General features: G+C 41.9%; 1 pseudogene; it reads right to left on the bottom strand.

Moving 5' to 3' along the window:
- Window positions 1-9561: 9561 nt before the first annotated feature.
- On the bottom strand, window positions 9562-9979 carry LOC131835228 (histone H3.3A-like; annotated as a pseudogene).
- Between the last annotated feature and the right edge of the window lie 3982 nt (window positions 9980-13961).

Below are 13961 nucleotides of genomic sequence, written 5' to 3' on the forward strand. Positions count from 1 at the left end.
GACCTCTGAGGGTTGTTCCTCCTAATCCTATAGGCTGTTTTTCAGCTTTGAGTACTGTGTTCATATGAATGTGCTGTGCACATGAGTGTACTTAGATGGCTGCTTTCTCGGTCTCTGGAATGTCTCTCCATACAGCTTTCTCCTATCTTATACTCTACCCTGGAAAATCTAGTCACCTTGGCCTCCCTGAACTCCCAATCCCTCTTTTCAATTCAGAGAGACTACCAGGGCTCCACCTGGGTCCCGTCTCCCTGCACCCCTAGAAACTCCATGCAGCAAGTTGGGGGGAAACCACAGAGCTCACCTCTACAATAGTTTCCTAGCCCCCAGAGGTCACTGACCTTCATTGCCTGTTGCCCAATGTCTTAAAAACCATTATTTAAACCTTTTATTCTGTTTTTTATTTATTCCAAGTTGGGGGGCACTTTCAGTCCCTACTACTCCATGTGGCTAGGACAGAAAGCACCTGGAAAGCCAATTTACCTGAAGACGTTTATGACTTCCAATGTTTTCCTCATAATCTGATAGTGTTTGCAAGGCTAGTATATTTTAAACTTTCATTGTGAAAGGATTTAGAAGTACAGAAGAGTTGTAATTATAAAGAATTCTGGTGCACACTTCCCCCAGCTGCCCCTCATGTTAGTATTTTTTATTTGTACTTTTTTAAGAGCACAAGTCACGAATGCTGATGGCAAAAAGAAAAAAAAAAGAAAAAATATAAAGAACAAATATGTTTTAAGTGTTATAGTTTATCTTTGTGAATATAAATAGTATAATAATCACATTATGAATTTTCTTTTCCTGTTAATATATATATTGGAGAAGAGGGGACATGGTTCTTTTCACATTCCTACCACTACAGTTAAAAAATGGAGCATCTCCTCTTCCTCGGAGAATGTTGGAGGGACCTCAGCCTTCTGTCTTTTTTTCTCTACAGTCATCTACTTGCTGGGCAGAAACAGCGCTTTTTTTGCCCCCCTAAGATTTATTTATTTGGGAGCAAGAGAGAGTGTGTGCATGCGCGGGGGGGCGAGCCAGGCAGGGACAGAGCAGGAAGGAAAGGGACAAACAGACTTTGTGCTGAGTGCAGCCTGATGCAGACCTCCATCCGGGGCTCGATCTCATGACCCTGAGGTCATGACCTGAGCCAAACCAAGAGTCGGAGGTGCCCCAGAAACAGCTCTTATGGTGAGGCCCGACATTGGGCCACATTTTTGCTGGTGCACAGGGTTTAAATTGTTAGAAGTTCAGCTCTTAGGAGGTGAGCTCCCTTGACCTCTCCTTCACTTCCTGTTTCCAGGGGTGAACTCCCTCAGGCAAGGCCCTGCACCTGCTTCTCTTATTCTCTTCCTTCCGCTACAGTCAGGCAAATGAGACAGACCAGTCTCTCTCCTCCTCCTCTTTCTGGGGAACTGGACTCAGAGTAGGTTCTGTGGGTCCAGCTCTCCCCATAGTCAGGTCTGTAGGTCTCTATCCAGGGAAAGAAGGAGGCTCTACCTTGGCTTCAGCTCCAGGTCTCGCTCTTCCCGCCAGCTGAAGACGACCCCGCACTGGGGGTCTCTGGGCCTTGCCTGGTCAGTAATAAAGCTAGGATTTTGATTCCTCTTTGCCTGCTGGTTTTTCATTAGCCAGTATCCTCAGAAAAGAGGGGCAAGTGGTAAGATTTGTATATCTGATGTCACATCCAGACCTCCAGAAATATACTTTGCGTCATCATTTTTAATGGCAATACAGGACTACTTTGTGTAGTCATACTCATAATAATTTATGTAATTCTCTATCATTGCACATTTAGCATGTTTCTCACTATTATAAACAATATTGTGGGGCTCCTGGGTGGTTCAGTCGGTTAAGCAAATGCCCTTAGTTTAGGTGATGATCCCAGGTCCTGGGATTGAGTCCCGTGTTGGGCTCGCTGCTCAGCAAGGAACCTGCTTTTCCCTCTGCTGCTCTCTCTCATGAATAAAATCTTTAAAATAGATAGATAAATAAATAAACAGCTTTGTGATAGTATCATTTTTATGCATACATGTATTCATAGTTGTCTATTTTCTTCTTTTTTAAAGATTTTATTTATTTGAGAGAGAGGAAGAAGAGAGAGAGCATGACCAGGGAGAGGTTGCAGAAGGAGAGGGAGAAGCAGGCTCCCTGCTGAGCAGCGAGCCCAACATGGGGCTCAATCCCAGGACCTGGGATCATCACCTGAACTAAAGGTACTTAGTTACTTAACCAACTGAGCCACTCAGGAGACCCAAATTACTTTCTTATACCTACCTTTCAGATAAGCTCTGTCAATAGTATTTTATGCCTATAACTAATCTTCAGATCTCACAGATAGATTTCCCTTAGGCCTGGATAAATAATTCATAGATTGTCCTCAGTTATGTTTTTGTAGAAAGATCATTTTAAAAAGTCAGACTAGCAGTGAATAAACCATTAAAATAAATTTTGACTTTATTATATAAAAATACAAATTTTAGGTGAGATTATACCCCCAATTTAGAGCAAATTGAAAGAAACAAAACCTTTAGTTCAGTGTGATAAGTTTCCTGATAACCTTTGACTTTTCTCCTTAACTGCAATATGTAATGTCCCAAATAGAAATGAAACCTCTGATTCACCTTTTATTAATATAAAAATAATCTTCCTGGAGACGTTCCTATTTTAAGGTACGAAAATTGAGGGTTTTAGGGAAGGCTAACAACCAAATTTCTTTCCTATGGTCTTCTTTTTACTGCTTTGCTTTTCTGTCATGGATTTGCCTCCCTCACTGCCTTCTCAAGACTTACCTGAGACCGGCTTCCCTTGCCCCTACAGGTCCCAAGAAATCTCTGCCTCACCTCTGCTTGGAGCAGACAGAAGGAATGGAGGCCAGGCCACTTCCCATCCCCTGGGGCATAGCATGGCACCTGACACAGGTCAGGCACTTGCAAACGTTTGTCCAGCTTCTCAGAGCAAACCCGTGCATCCAGGTATAGGCCGAGCATTCGAGAATGTGCTCTTCCAAGAAACACTGTTCTTTGTGAACTAGTTCCTGAGCATTACCCTGGCTCTGTTCCCATGAGGAATTTGGTCATGAGTTCTGAGGCTACACAGCAGACACAGTGCCATAATGTCTTTTGACATTCATTTTGGTTTGAACAAGAGAGAGTCACAAGACCCCATTTCAGGGGAGGTCTTTTACTGGGGGTAAAAAAATCCAAGTTGACTACTTTGAGGCATTGGGAACTACAGCTTCCCATGATGGGGGCTATTCCTTTTTAGCTGAATTGTTAAAAGAAGCTGGGTAGAGCAGAGGGCTCATTCTATTCTAGTCTAGTCTAGTCTATCCACCCTGTAAGCCAAGAATCACTGCTGGCCTGGCCTGTGTATGCAGCAAGGGAAGGAGCTCCAGGAGCTAATCTCCCCACCAGAACCAGGAGTCCATACTCCACCCCAGGATGATGTGGAAGGGACATTGAAAGGTCAGTAATGCAGAGAGGTCATGAGGTCTTCCTCTCCCTCTGCCTTCTCAAATTCTCCTTCCCACTCCTAAACTTTCTTACTGGGTGATCCCTCTGACAGTTCCACAAAGACCCCAACATGCCCATGTGCCAAACTCACCTGAGGCCTACCCCTGAGGCTGTGACCTCTGCACTCTGGGCTCCTCCTCACCAGAATCGTCATCGGATCCGGCTCTCCTTCTCCATCACCCAAATGCCACCAAGGTCTGTCAACTCTGTCCCTGCCTTGCTTCATAGACTGGCTCTTCCCTTCATCCAGGCACCCCTACTTTGGCACAGATTTATCCCCTCTTCCCAGATAATTGCAGTCTTCTCCAGGACTGCCCTTCTCCAAACCAGACATCACAGTGGCGCCATGATGACTCAAAAAAGGCCCACCTGGCTTCTGAATCCACTGTGGCTCACAGCCAAGATCTTCAGCAGACATTCCCCACATGCTGCCCCACATAGGACACACTGTCATAGTATGAAAATCCCGTGTTACCGTGTTCCGCTGGTTACCGCTTGTTCTACATTCTGCATCTGGTATTTCCTTTCTCGGTCCCTCCCAGAGGATTTCTGTTTTCTCGGTTCTAATGGTTATTCTCTTTCCTCAAAATACATGAAGAAGGTTCCTCACTGCAGAGTTTCAAATCTGTCTAACTGCTCTCTCCTTTAATGTTTGATAAGTATTTCTTCCACAATTTCTCGAAGGTCCTGTCATAGTTTATTTTTTATACTTCTTAAAACATTCAAATCCATAATTAAACAAGAGTTCCAAAGGCATAAAATTCTTTAATTAAGTAAATATATCATCACAAATAACTGTATTTCACACAATCACTTTCATGTCCTGTTCAAAAAACATTACACGAAGTGGGAATTCTTAGCTTAAATTCAAGAAGTTTAACTACCTAAATGATCAGAAACGCATACTCTTCTTATAAACAGCTCCGTACTTGCCTGTCACCTCCCAGTGTCAACACTTAGGAATTAACAGACATGCTTCTTGCATGATCACTGGATGTTTTGCTTTCTTTGGCAGGAGTGATCAAGGTAAAAAATGTGCCCAGATGAACTCTGAGAAAAAAAGGCCCACTGTCTCCTGCAGTCCTATCAGAGCATGGCGCCCTTTGTTTTTCAGGGATGAGTGGCTCAACCTGTCTCCTGTTACCCAAATGCAGTCTGGGCATTAAGGCATGCTCCGTAAATGCTGTGGGACCATGAAGAGGGACTGTGCTGATATTTTTACAGCCAGGCACGCTGTTTCTAACACAGAACCAAGATACCTCTCTTCAAAAAAAATAATTGCTCTTCCCTGCGTGATGTTAAAAGTTTGGGGTCTTTCCCCAAATATCGGTGTCTCTCTTTTTAGTCCAGTCATCCAAGACTTTATGTTGCAAACATTTACGTTTTCCGACCTTTTCTAGTACTTGCCATGAGAAATCCAGTGATAGGGTCAGGTGCTTCCTCTCCTTGGTCCTAAAACTCCATCTTTCCAAACTCAAGGAGACCCCTCAAGGACTGATACTTTGAGACAGTGTATCAATTCTACCTTATCTGCTTCTTCTTGAGAATACCAACATCAGCCTAGTCTAAGATGGTAACCGGAATTTCCCCTGCTGGACATGGACTGTGCCCCCTAGCACCATGCCTGCCCACAGTTGGCACTCAGTGTGTGCTTATTCAGTGAATGGACGTGTGAACACACCTGACTCAGCACAGACCATTTCATATGTGAAACCCAGCCTCCTTGGTCATTCATGACTCAACCATGGCTGGGTTAACATGACTCCAGATTAACCAATGACCAGATCCAAGCCTATGGAGGCAGGAAGGCAGAAATGCAGACTTTCTGCCTGAACTGCAAGGCCATGATTTGCCTGTGTAAAAAATGACCATGTGAACTCCTGACCTCTTCTTTTTATCCCTCTGTCCCCTGGAGCCCATGTAGGAGAGGTGAGCTGCTGTCATTTAGCAGGCAGGCTGGGCTCAGCAGCGTGACGTTGGGTCATAGGTAGGGAACCATAAACTGTGCCAAAAGTCTGGGACCATTGTCATTGTTTGAAGTTTCTAGAGGGACCTCTCTAGACAGGAGCTGGCTCCATGCGGGAACACTTCACCGACACCTCCTGCCAAAGACCATCCCACTGATGGATGCCGAAGGCTATAAACAGCGGAGTTGCTCAGTTGTAGGCTGCCATCCAGCTGAGTTGTCCTTTTCGACTCTGAGTTGTCTAGCAGAATGTAGGTGTTAGACGAGCCCTCGCGGAGTCAGCTGGATGTGCCCATGGCCTCTGCTCGGCCTCCTGCTTTCTGCTAGTCATGAAGTCCACAGGAAGTAAGGCTGCTGGTTGAGTCTTGCTCTGTCACTCCTGCAGAAGAGGTTAAGCTAGGCTGTAAAAGCAGATGCAATTTCATAAGTCCAGGCTTCGTTTTAAATGGTAGCAGGTTGCTAGTTACTCATGGAGCAATTGTTGAGCACCTACTAAGTGATCGCCAGGCTGGAAGGGCACATTCGACCTGGCTCCCGCTCTCGCATAACTTGCATCTTCACATGACCTCGTGATTAACCCTGTGATGGCAGAAATGTAAAACGGTGTATGTTCTACCTTTTTTCCTCTTCAGGTAATATTCATACACAAAAGTCCATCTACCACACAAACTACCAAATAGTTACAAAGTGGACGCTGATAAAGCCATGACCAGGTCTAGATTGAGAATGTTTGCTAACACCCCAGATGCCCTCTATCTGCTTCTCCCAGATTAAAAGCAAATCACATGCCCACTCCCCTCCCTCAGGACCCACTCTCCTGCCTTTTGAAGTAATCACTTTCTTACTTCTCTTTTTGTTTTACCCCCTGTGTCTGCATCCCTGAAGAATGTAGCTAATTTGGCGTGTCCGGGGGATGGAGTTCTCCTCTACGCATTCCTTAGCATCTGGCTCCTTTCATTCAAACTACTCTTTGTGAAATCCATTCATCTGGTTTTCCAGGCTTATTGTTTGCTCACTTTAATAGCCGTTCATATTCCATCATATTAATATATGACAGTGTTATCTCTTCAACCCTGATGAGTATCTGTATTGTTCCTTACTCTTACCTGCACACTGGGGTCTTGTGCTATGTGTGCACTCAGCTTTAATGGCGGTTGCCAAGCACTGTTCCACGTGCTTCCATCCTCAGTATATGTGACTTTCTGTAACTGTATATCCTTACCGGTGCTTGATATATATATATATTTTTTAAGTTTTTGCTCTATTTTTTTCACTATGAAATGCTATTTCATTGGGATTTTATGTAACTTATCCCTGACTACTACAGAAACAAAGAGATGTTTTTCATATGCTTTTGGACTGTTTGAATTTCTTCGCCAATAATGTCTATTATCTATTTGCCTATTTTCCTATTGAGTTGTTTTTCTTTTTCTTAATGATTCATAGTTATTTTTATATTCTGGATACTAATTGTTTAATGGTGATTACATATGGGGCACATGTCTTCCCTTAATTTTTATTTTTGGTGTGGTTTCATGAAGAAATTCCTAACTCTACAATGTCATTGTGTTTATTAACCTATATTTATGGTTTCTGCCTCTTCAATCTTGGCTAAAGAAACTCTCCCACATCAAGGTCATAAACATTTCATATTGTCTTCTAAACATTTTATAACTTTCTTTTCACCTTACTTTTAATTTTAAAATAATTGTAGATGCAGGAAGTTGCAAACATAACGCATGGAGTTCTTCCGTGGACACTTCCCTCAGCCTTCCCCAATGGTGGTATCTTATCTAACTATAGCATGACATAAAAACCTAGAAACTGACACTAGGAAATACTGTGCACCACACTACAGACCTTATTTTAGTCTTCCCCAAATTTTATATACACACACTGTGTGTGTGTGTGTGTGTGTTTATTCAATTTGATCCCAAGTATAGATTTGTCTTTCATTGTTCAGTGCTTAATCCACATGGAGTCCAAAATGGAATTGCTTTTGGACATAGTGTGAGATAGGGATTCTGTCTGCCCCTCCTCCTCATGGACAACCAGTTGTTCTAGCAGCATTTATTAAATAGTCCATCCTTTCCCTCATGGTTAAGCAATGTCTGCTTTGTACTAAATCAAGTTTCCACATATGTTTAGGTCTGTTTCTTATCTCTCCTTCTCCATTGGTCTATTTATCCCTGCTCCTGCACACTGTCTTAATCACTTTATATTAATATCTTGCTATGTGGCAGTATAATTCCCAATACTCTGTTCTTCTCAGGAGTGTTGTAGCTACACTTTGACATTTTCCTCTTCAGTATAAATTTGGAATTAGTTTTTCAAGTTTTATGGATGATCTTGTTAGGATTTTTTTTGGAACAGACTTGAACTGCATTGTGGAGAATTGACATGTTTACAATAGTGAATCTCCCTATCCAATAACATGATTTATCTCTTAATTTATCTAAGTTTTGTTTAATGTCTTTTAGGAAATTATTGCAATTTTCTCCATAAAAAGCCTGAATGTATTTGGTTAAATTTATTCCTAAGTAAAAGTACTTTGCATATTTTGTTTCTCTTATAAAGCCTATCATTTCAATTATATTTTCAAACTGATTGTTGGTGGCATGGTGGATATATAATTGAATTTTGTGTGTTGATTTTTTATCAATATTGCTAAAATCTCCTATCTTAATAATTTATTTATAAATTTTTTTATTTATAAATTCTTAAGATAAATTCTTATCTTAAGATAAATATCTTAAGATAATTCTTAAAAATTTTTGGATTTTCTGAGAAGATAACCATGCAGTCTGCAAATAAGAATGGTTTTATTTCCAGGGCGCCTGGGTGGCTCAGTGGGTTAAAGCCTCTGCCTTCGGCTCAGGTTATGATCTCAGGGTCCTGGGATGGAGCCCAATCAGGCTCTCTGCTCAGCAGTGAGCCTGCTTCCTCCTCTCTCTCTGCCTGCCTCTCTGCCTACTTTTGATCTCTAATAAATAAATAAAATCTTAAAAAAAAAAAAAAGAATGGTTTTATTTCCAATTCTTTTTTTTTTTAATTTTTTATTTTTTATAAACATATATTTTTTATAAACATATATTTTTATCCCCAGGTCTGTGAATCACCAGGTTTACACACTTCACAGCACTCACCAAATTATTTCCAATTCTTATTCCTTTAATTTCTTCTTGTTTCACAAATGGCCCAAACACCATTAAGAGAAATAGTGATGGCACACCTCCTTGCTTGAATTTGTTTGTAAAGAGAAAACATCTGACATAAATACACTGTTTACCATAAGCTTTAACAGTTGCCTTGGATCAGGTTAATAAATTTCTTTCTCTTCTAGTTTGTTTATTTGTTCATCATTTTTTTTTTTTAGCATCCCCAACCTTCCTTCTCACATATTTTTTCTTCTTGCTTATGTATATGCTCTAAAATCTCCTTTTATTAAAAAAAACTCTTGCTGATAACCTGCCTTGACTTTTATGTATCTGAAAACATTTTTAGTTTACTTTTGCTCTAGTTCTTAAAAGAAAGGACAATGCATAAAAGTCTATGTCTTTTCATTTTTATTTTTGTAGTGTAATGTATTTTAATAGCAAACTGACAGGAACTACACAGAAGATAGACAACATTAGAAACATGTGTTTGCATGTCAGAAAAGTGTAGTGCGATGGAATCTGCTGTATGATAAAAATGCTACAAACACCCATGTAGTTGCCGTCAATAAATTTACTTGTTTAAAAAAAAAAATCCAAGTGCTGGCATTGTCCAGAAAAATGTAGCAGGTTTATTTATAATTACTATAAAGCCAGACTGCTGAAATATGTTCACTAAAACATTTTGACTTGCATGAATGCTTTATGCTGCCATATTTATATTAAAAATTCACACAGAAATGAAAATGGGAAAGCTGCCAATACCTAATGTCTGCTCCCCTGGTTTTCCACTTGCAATCATATACTTCAGTACCTTTTGACCCCATGGAAAAAAAAATATCTAACATTCAGAACTACAAATAACAGGAAAGAAGCGAATTTTTTTCTTTTTTATATACAGAATGAAATATTTTCCATCATAGTGGATTCTTAAGCACATTCTCCACGTATGCAGCGTGCTAGCTGGATGTCTTTTGGCATAATTGTGACACGTTTGGCATGGATAACATGCCAGTTGGTGTCTTCAGAAAGGTTCACCAGATAGGCCTCACTTGCCTTCCGCAAAGCACCCATAGCTATATTCTAGAAGTGCATATCTGTTTTGAAGTCCTGAGTGGTTTCTCACACCGGCCGCTGGAAGGGAAGTTTGCAGATCAGAAGTTCAGTGGACTTCTGATAATGTCTAATTTCACGGAGTGCCCCCCGTACCAGGCCTGTAATGATGGGGCTTCTTCACCTGTCCAGTAGAGGGCGCATTCTCGAGAGCAGTTTTTGTAGCCAGTGGCTTCCTTCCTGGGTGCATTACCACGGGTGGATTTGTGGGCAGTCTGCCTTGCACCAGTCATGGTACAGAGACCTCCTTACTTACCCGCCCCTACCCCCGCCACCTTCTCCTTTGGCTGGAGCTCTGTGAGCTAGAGACGGCACTGGCATTAATGAGTGAGGGTGGAGTGGCCGTGGTTGTGAGCCTATGTCTTGTAACTTTATTGAGAAACAGTTCATATACATAAAATTCACCCATGTCAGGCATGCAATTCAGTGAGTTTACCGAGTTGTGGTATACACAACTGGTATATACAATATACACAACTGTATATACAATATCTGTATATACAATATACCAATTGTGTATGCATACATTATCATGCATTACCATAATTGAGTATTAGGATTTTTACATTATCCCCATAAGACCTTTAATGCTCATTTACCCCACTCTCAGGCCCAGGCAACCACTAGTTTATTTGTCTCTAACAATTTGCCTTTTATGGACATTTCACATAAATGGAGTTATATAATATGTGGTTGTATTCCATTGTATGAATATAGTTCATTTGATTTATCCATTCACTAATTGGTTGTTTCCACTTTGGGCTATTATGATTGATGATGCCATGAACATTATTCAAGTCTTTGTGTCAACATATGTTTTCATTTCTTTGTGAGTGGAAATGCTGGGTCATATGGTAAATTTAAGTTTTGAAGAAACTGCCAGATTGTTTTCCAAAGTAGCTTCCCACCAGTAGTAATATTTGAGGATTTTGACTTCCCCACATGGTTGCTAGCATTTGTTATTGTCTGTCTTTGATGGTAGCCATTGTGGTAGGTGTGAAATAGTAGCTCATTGTGGTTTTGATTTGCATTTCCCTAATGATTTTGAGCATCTTTTCATGTGCTCATTTGCTATTTGGTTATCTTCTTTGGTAAAGTGTCTATTGAAATCATTTGCCCACTTTTTAATTGGGTTGTTTATCTTATCATAGACTTGAAAGAGTTCTTTGTGTATTCCAGATACAAGTCTGTTTTGGATTGAAAATTCCCATGTTGAAATCCTAATCCCCAGTGTGATGATATTAGGAAATGGGATGCTTGGGAAGTCATAAGGACATGAGGAAGTCATCTACCCATGAGGGTTGAGTCCTCATAAATGGGATTAGGGTCCCTATATAAAGAGACCCCAGATTGCTTTCTAGCCCACTCTCCACCATATGAGGATACAAGAAACCAGCTGTCACCAGAACCTACTCATGCTGTATCTCCTATCTCAGACTTCCAGTTTCCAAAACTTTGAGAATAAATTTTAGTTGTTTGTAAGCTACCCAATTGATGGTACTTTGTTATAGGAGCCCAAACGAAGACAAAGTCCTTTGTCAGATATGTGATTTGCAAGTATCTTTTTTTCAGTCTGTGTCTTGCCTTTTACTGTGAGTATGTGTCTTGGAACTTTATCTGTGGCATTCAGTGAAGCCTGGATAGACATTGCATTGTTCCAGAAATGAATTGTGTTTGCTTCTCTCAGTCACCCAGGGCATTTGCTTGATCCAAGATGACTCCCCCACCAAGTTTACTTTCTAGACAATAGGAAAAGGGAGAAGGGCAGGACACACTTCTTAACACTTTCAGAACAAATGAGGAAGCTACACACTCACTCCCACTCACAACCCCAGAACTTAGTTGGCCATAAGGAATTGGGAATGTAGCGTTCCCTTGGTGGCTATGTGCCCAGCTAAAAATCCTATGCAAAAGTGGTATCACACAATCCAGTCAAAAACAGACTCACATTCGAACTCAGTTCTGTATGATTCCAAAGCCAAACCCTTCCCACTATGTTTGTTATGCTGCCTTCCTAGGAAGGAGCCAACAGGAAATTCTTTTTAATAGGCTCCTAAGAACCTTCAGGTCCCCCAGTCAGTAGGGGCAGAGCCAGAACCAGAGCCAGGGTATGGACATGGGTCTTTGCAAAGGATCGTGTTCCCACTACATCACTCTGCTCTCTGGACTATTCCTGGAAGGAGATTTGCAGGGTAATCTGGGTGCACTGAATTCACTGAGTATTTTCTAGAGAGCTAGTAATTATCCTCCCAAACTTCATCCCTTCTCCTCTTTCCAGAGAACTAACTTTGTCCTGTGGCCCAGCATTGGGAATTTTTCCACCCGGCTTTGTGGGGCTCATCCCAATTTTGTGGCCCCCTGAGCATCCTCTGAGCCATAGGACCAGAAGGCTGAGAGTCAGCCCAGAGGCTCCCTGCTACAGACACTATTGGAAGACGATGCCCCTGTTGGAATGTTCATGGTGATGGTTAGTCAGAAAATCCACTGGCTGGCAGGCTGCACATAGAATCTATTTTGGCTGAGAGGGTGACTAAATTTGAAAATCATTGTTTCTTTTCTTTTCCTTTGAAGATTTTTGCAGATGTTTGAGAACCAGCTAAGGGGAGAAATGTCTGATAATTTCAAAAGCAGGTTCCTCACATTGACAGAGTTCCTACTGTTTGTGTATGTCTGCTTTGAGTTCCCTCCGCTTCGCTCTTGTCTTAGGTATATATACCCTGTCTGGTCTGTTTCAGGGGCGGTTGATGTCTCTCTAACCAGAGATGACAAGTTCCATTCAGTGCCAAGAAAAAATTTAGAGAGGCTGATTTCACATGGCATGGATGCTGCCGACTAAATGAAACAATGGGAACCGCTTAAAACCAAGGAAATCATTTTGTATTGGTACAAGACAGACATTCATGCCTTTTTCTTCCCACCTTCATTAGGTTATTACCATAGTCCTAAAACCTGAGGCCATAATGAACTTGACTTACCCAGTAAGAAACTCTAACATTTGAGATTATTCATCTCTCACCAGCATACTAGAATCCATCCTCTGAGCCAGTAGACGGCACGGGGTAGGTGCTGTTGGGGTGGGGGAAGCATAAAAGAATTGGAGGACACTCCTCAGTTCAGCAAATATTTATGTGGCCCTCCCATGTGGCAGGTGCCATTCCAGGCATCATGAATAAAACAGCCATTCCCCTCCAGGGAAACGTGGTTGCCTCTCAGAGTTAGCCAGGCCAATAAATAAATAATCAGAGCAAAATACACTAGTGCTCTCCCAGAAGAATGAAATGCCAGTTGGGGAAACTACCCCTGCTGAGATCTCTAAGGTTAGGTTAAGGGCTGGAATGTGGAAAGAGCATCCGTGGCCTGGGGAAAGGATTCAGAGCCCTTCCAGGGATTAAGTATTGTGCTGGAGGAGGGTAGAGAGGCAGGGAGACACATTTGGGGAAGCGGTGTGCTGGCTTGTCTCTGGCCTCTGTACACACATTCTCTGCCCTGCTAGGCTCTGCTCTTGCCCCAGAGACTGACCTGTAGGGACTGTGTCACCTGAGGGTTCACACCACTGCCTGCCAGCTGGGTTGGACCAGTAAGAGGCCCCAGCAGAAGAGCAGACGGAACATGGAGAACGGGGTTGGCGTATTGATTCCTGTCGCCCACCTGCTCCCTCCCTGCAAGGCTGGTGCTGGTGCTGGCGGCAGCCCCATTCTCTACCAGGCCGTCCCTCCGCTGTGACTCCAGCTCTGCCCAAGTCCCAGTAACACTGCTCTTTCTTTTAGGCCCAGAGGTGGGAGCATCTTCTCTCTGATGAAGCCTTAGAGGTGGCCCTAGTGGTTCCCTTCATTTTACCACCCTTTCTGCAAACAGTCCCTTCATTAAACTCTTCAGTCGACCTTAATGGGTGGAATTTACATGTAACATTGTATACGCTTAAGGGCACAAGGTATTGATGTGATATGGGTTTTTGTACTTCAGTCGGCTTTGCACAGCAGCTTTAGCAGACACCTCTTGCATGTCACATAATTGTCATTTCTCTTTTTGTAGTGACAGTACATGCTTTGTTTTTGTTTTACAATGGCAGTAGCAAACTATTTTTTGAACCCCTGAGAATTATCAATTTAAATAAGCCATATTTAAAAGACCATATACTGTACCATTCCATGCGTATGAGATGTCTGGAAAAATAAGTCTGTAGAGGCAGAAAAGCAGACTAGTTGCTGCCTGAGG

This window comes from Mustela lutreola, chromosome 7 (genome assembly GCF_030435805.1).
Source record: "Mustela lutreola isolate mMusLut2 chromosome 7, mMusLut2.pri, whole genome shotgun sequence".
Classification (NCBI taxonomy): Eukaryota; Metazoa; Chordata; class Mammalia; order Carnivora; family Mustelidae; genus Mustela; species Mustela lutreola.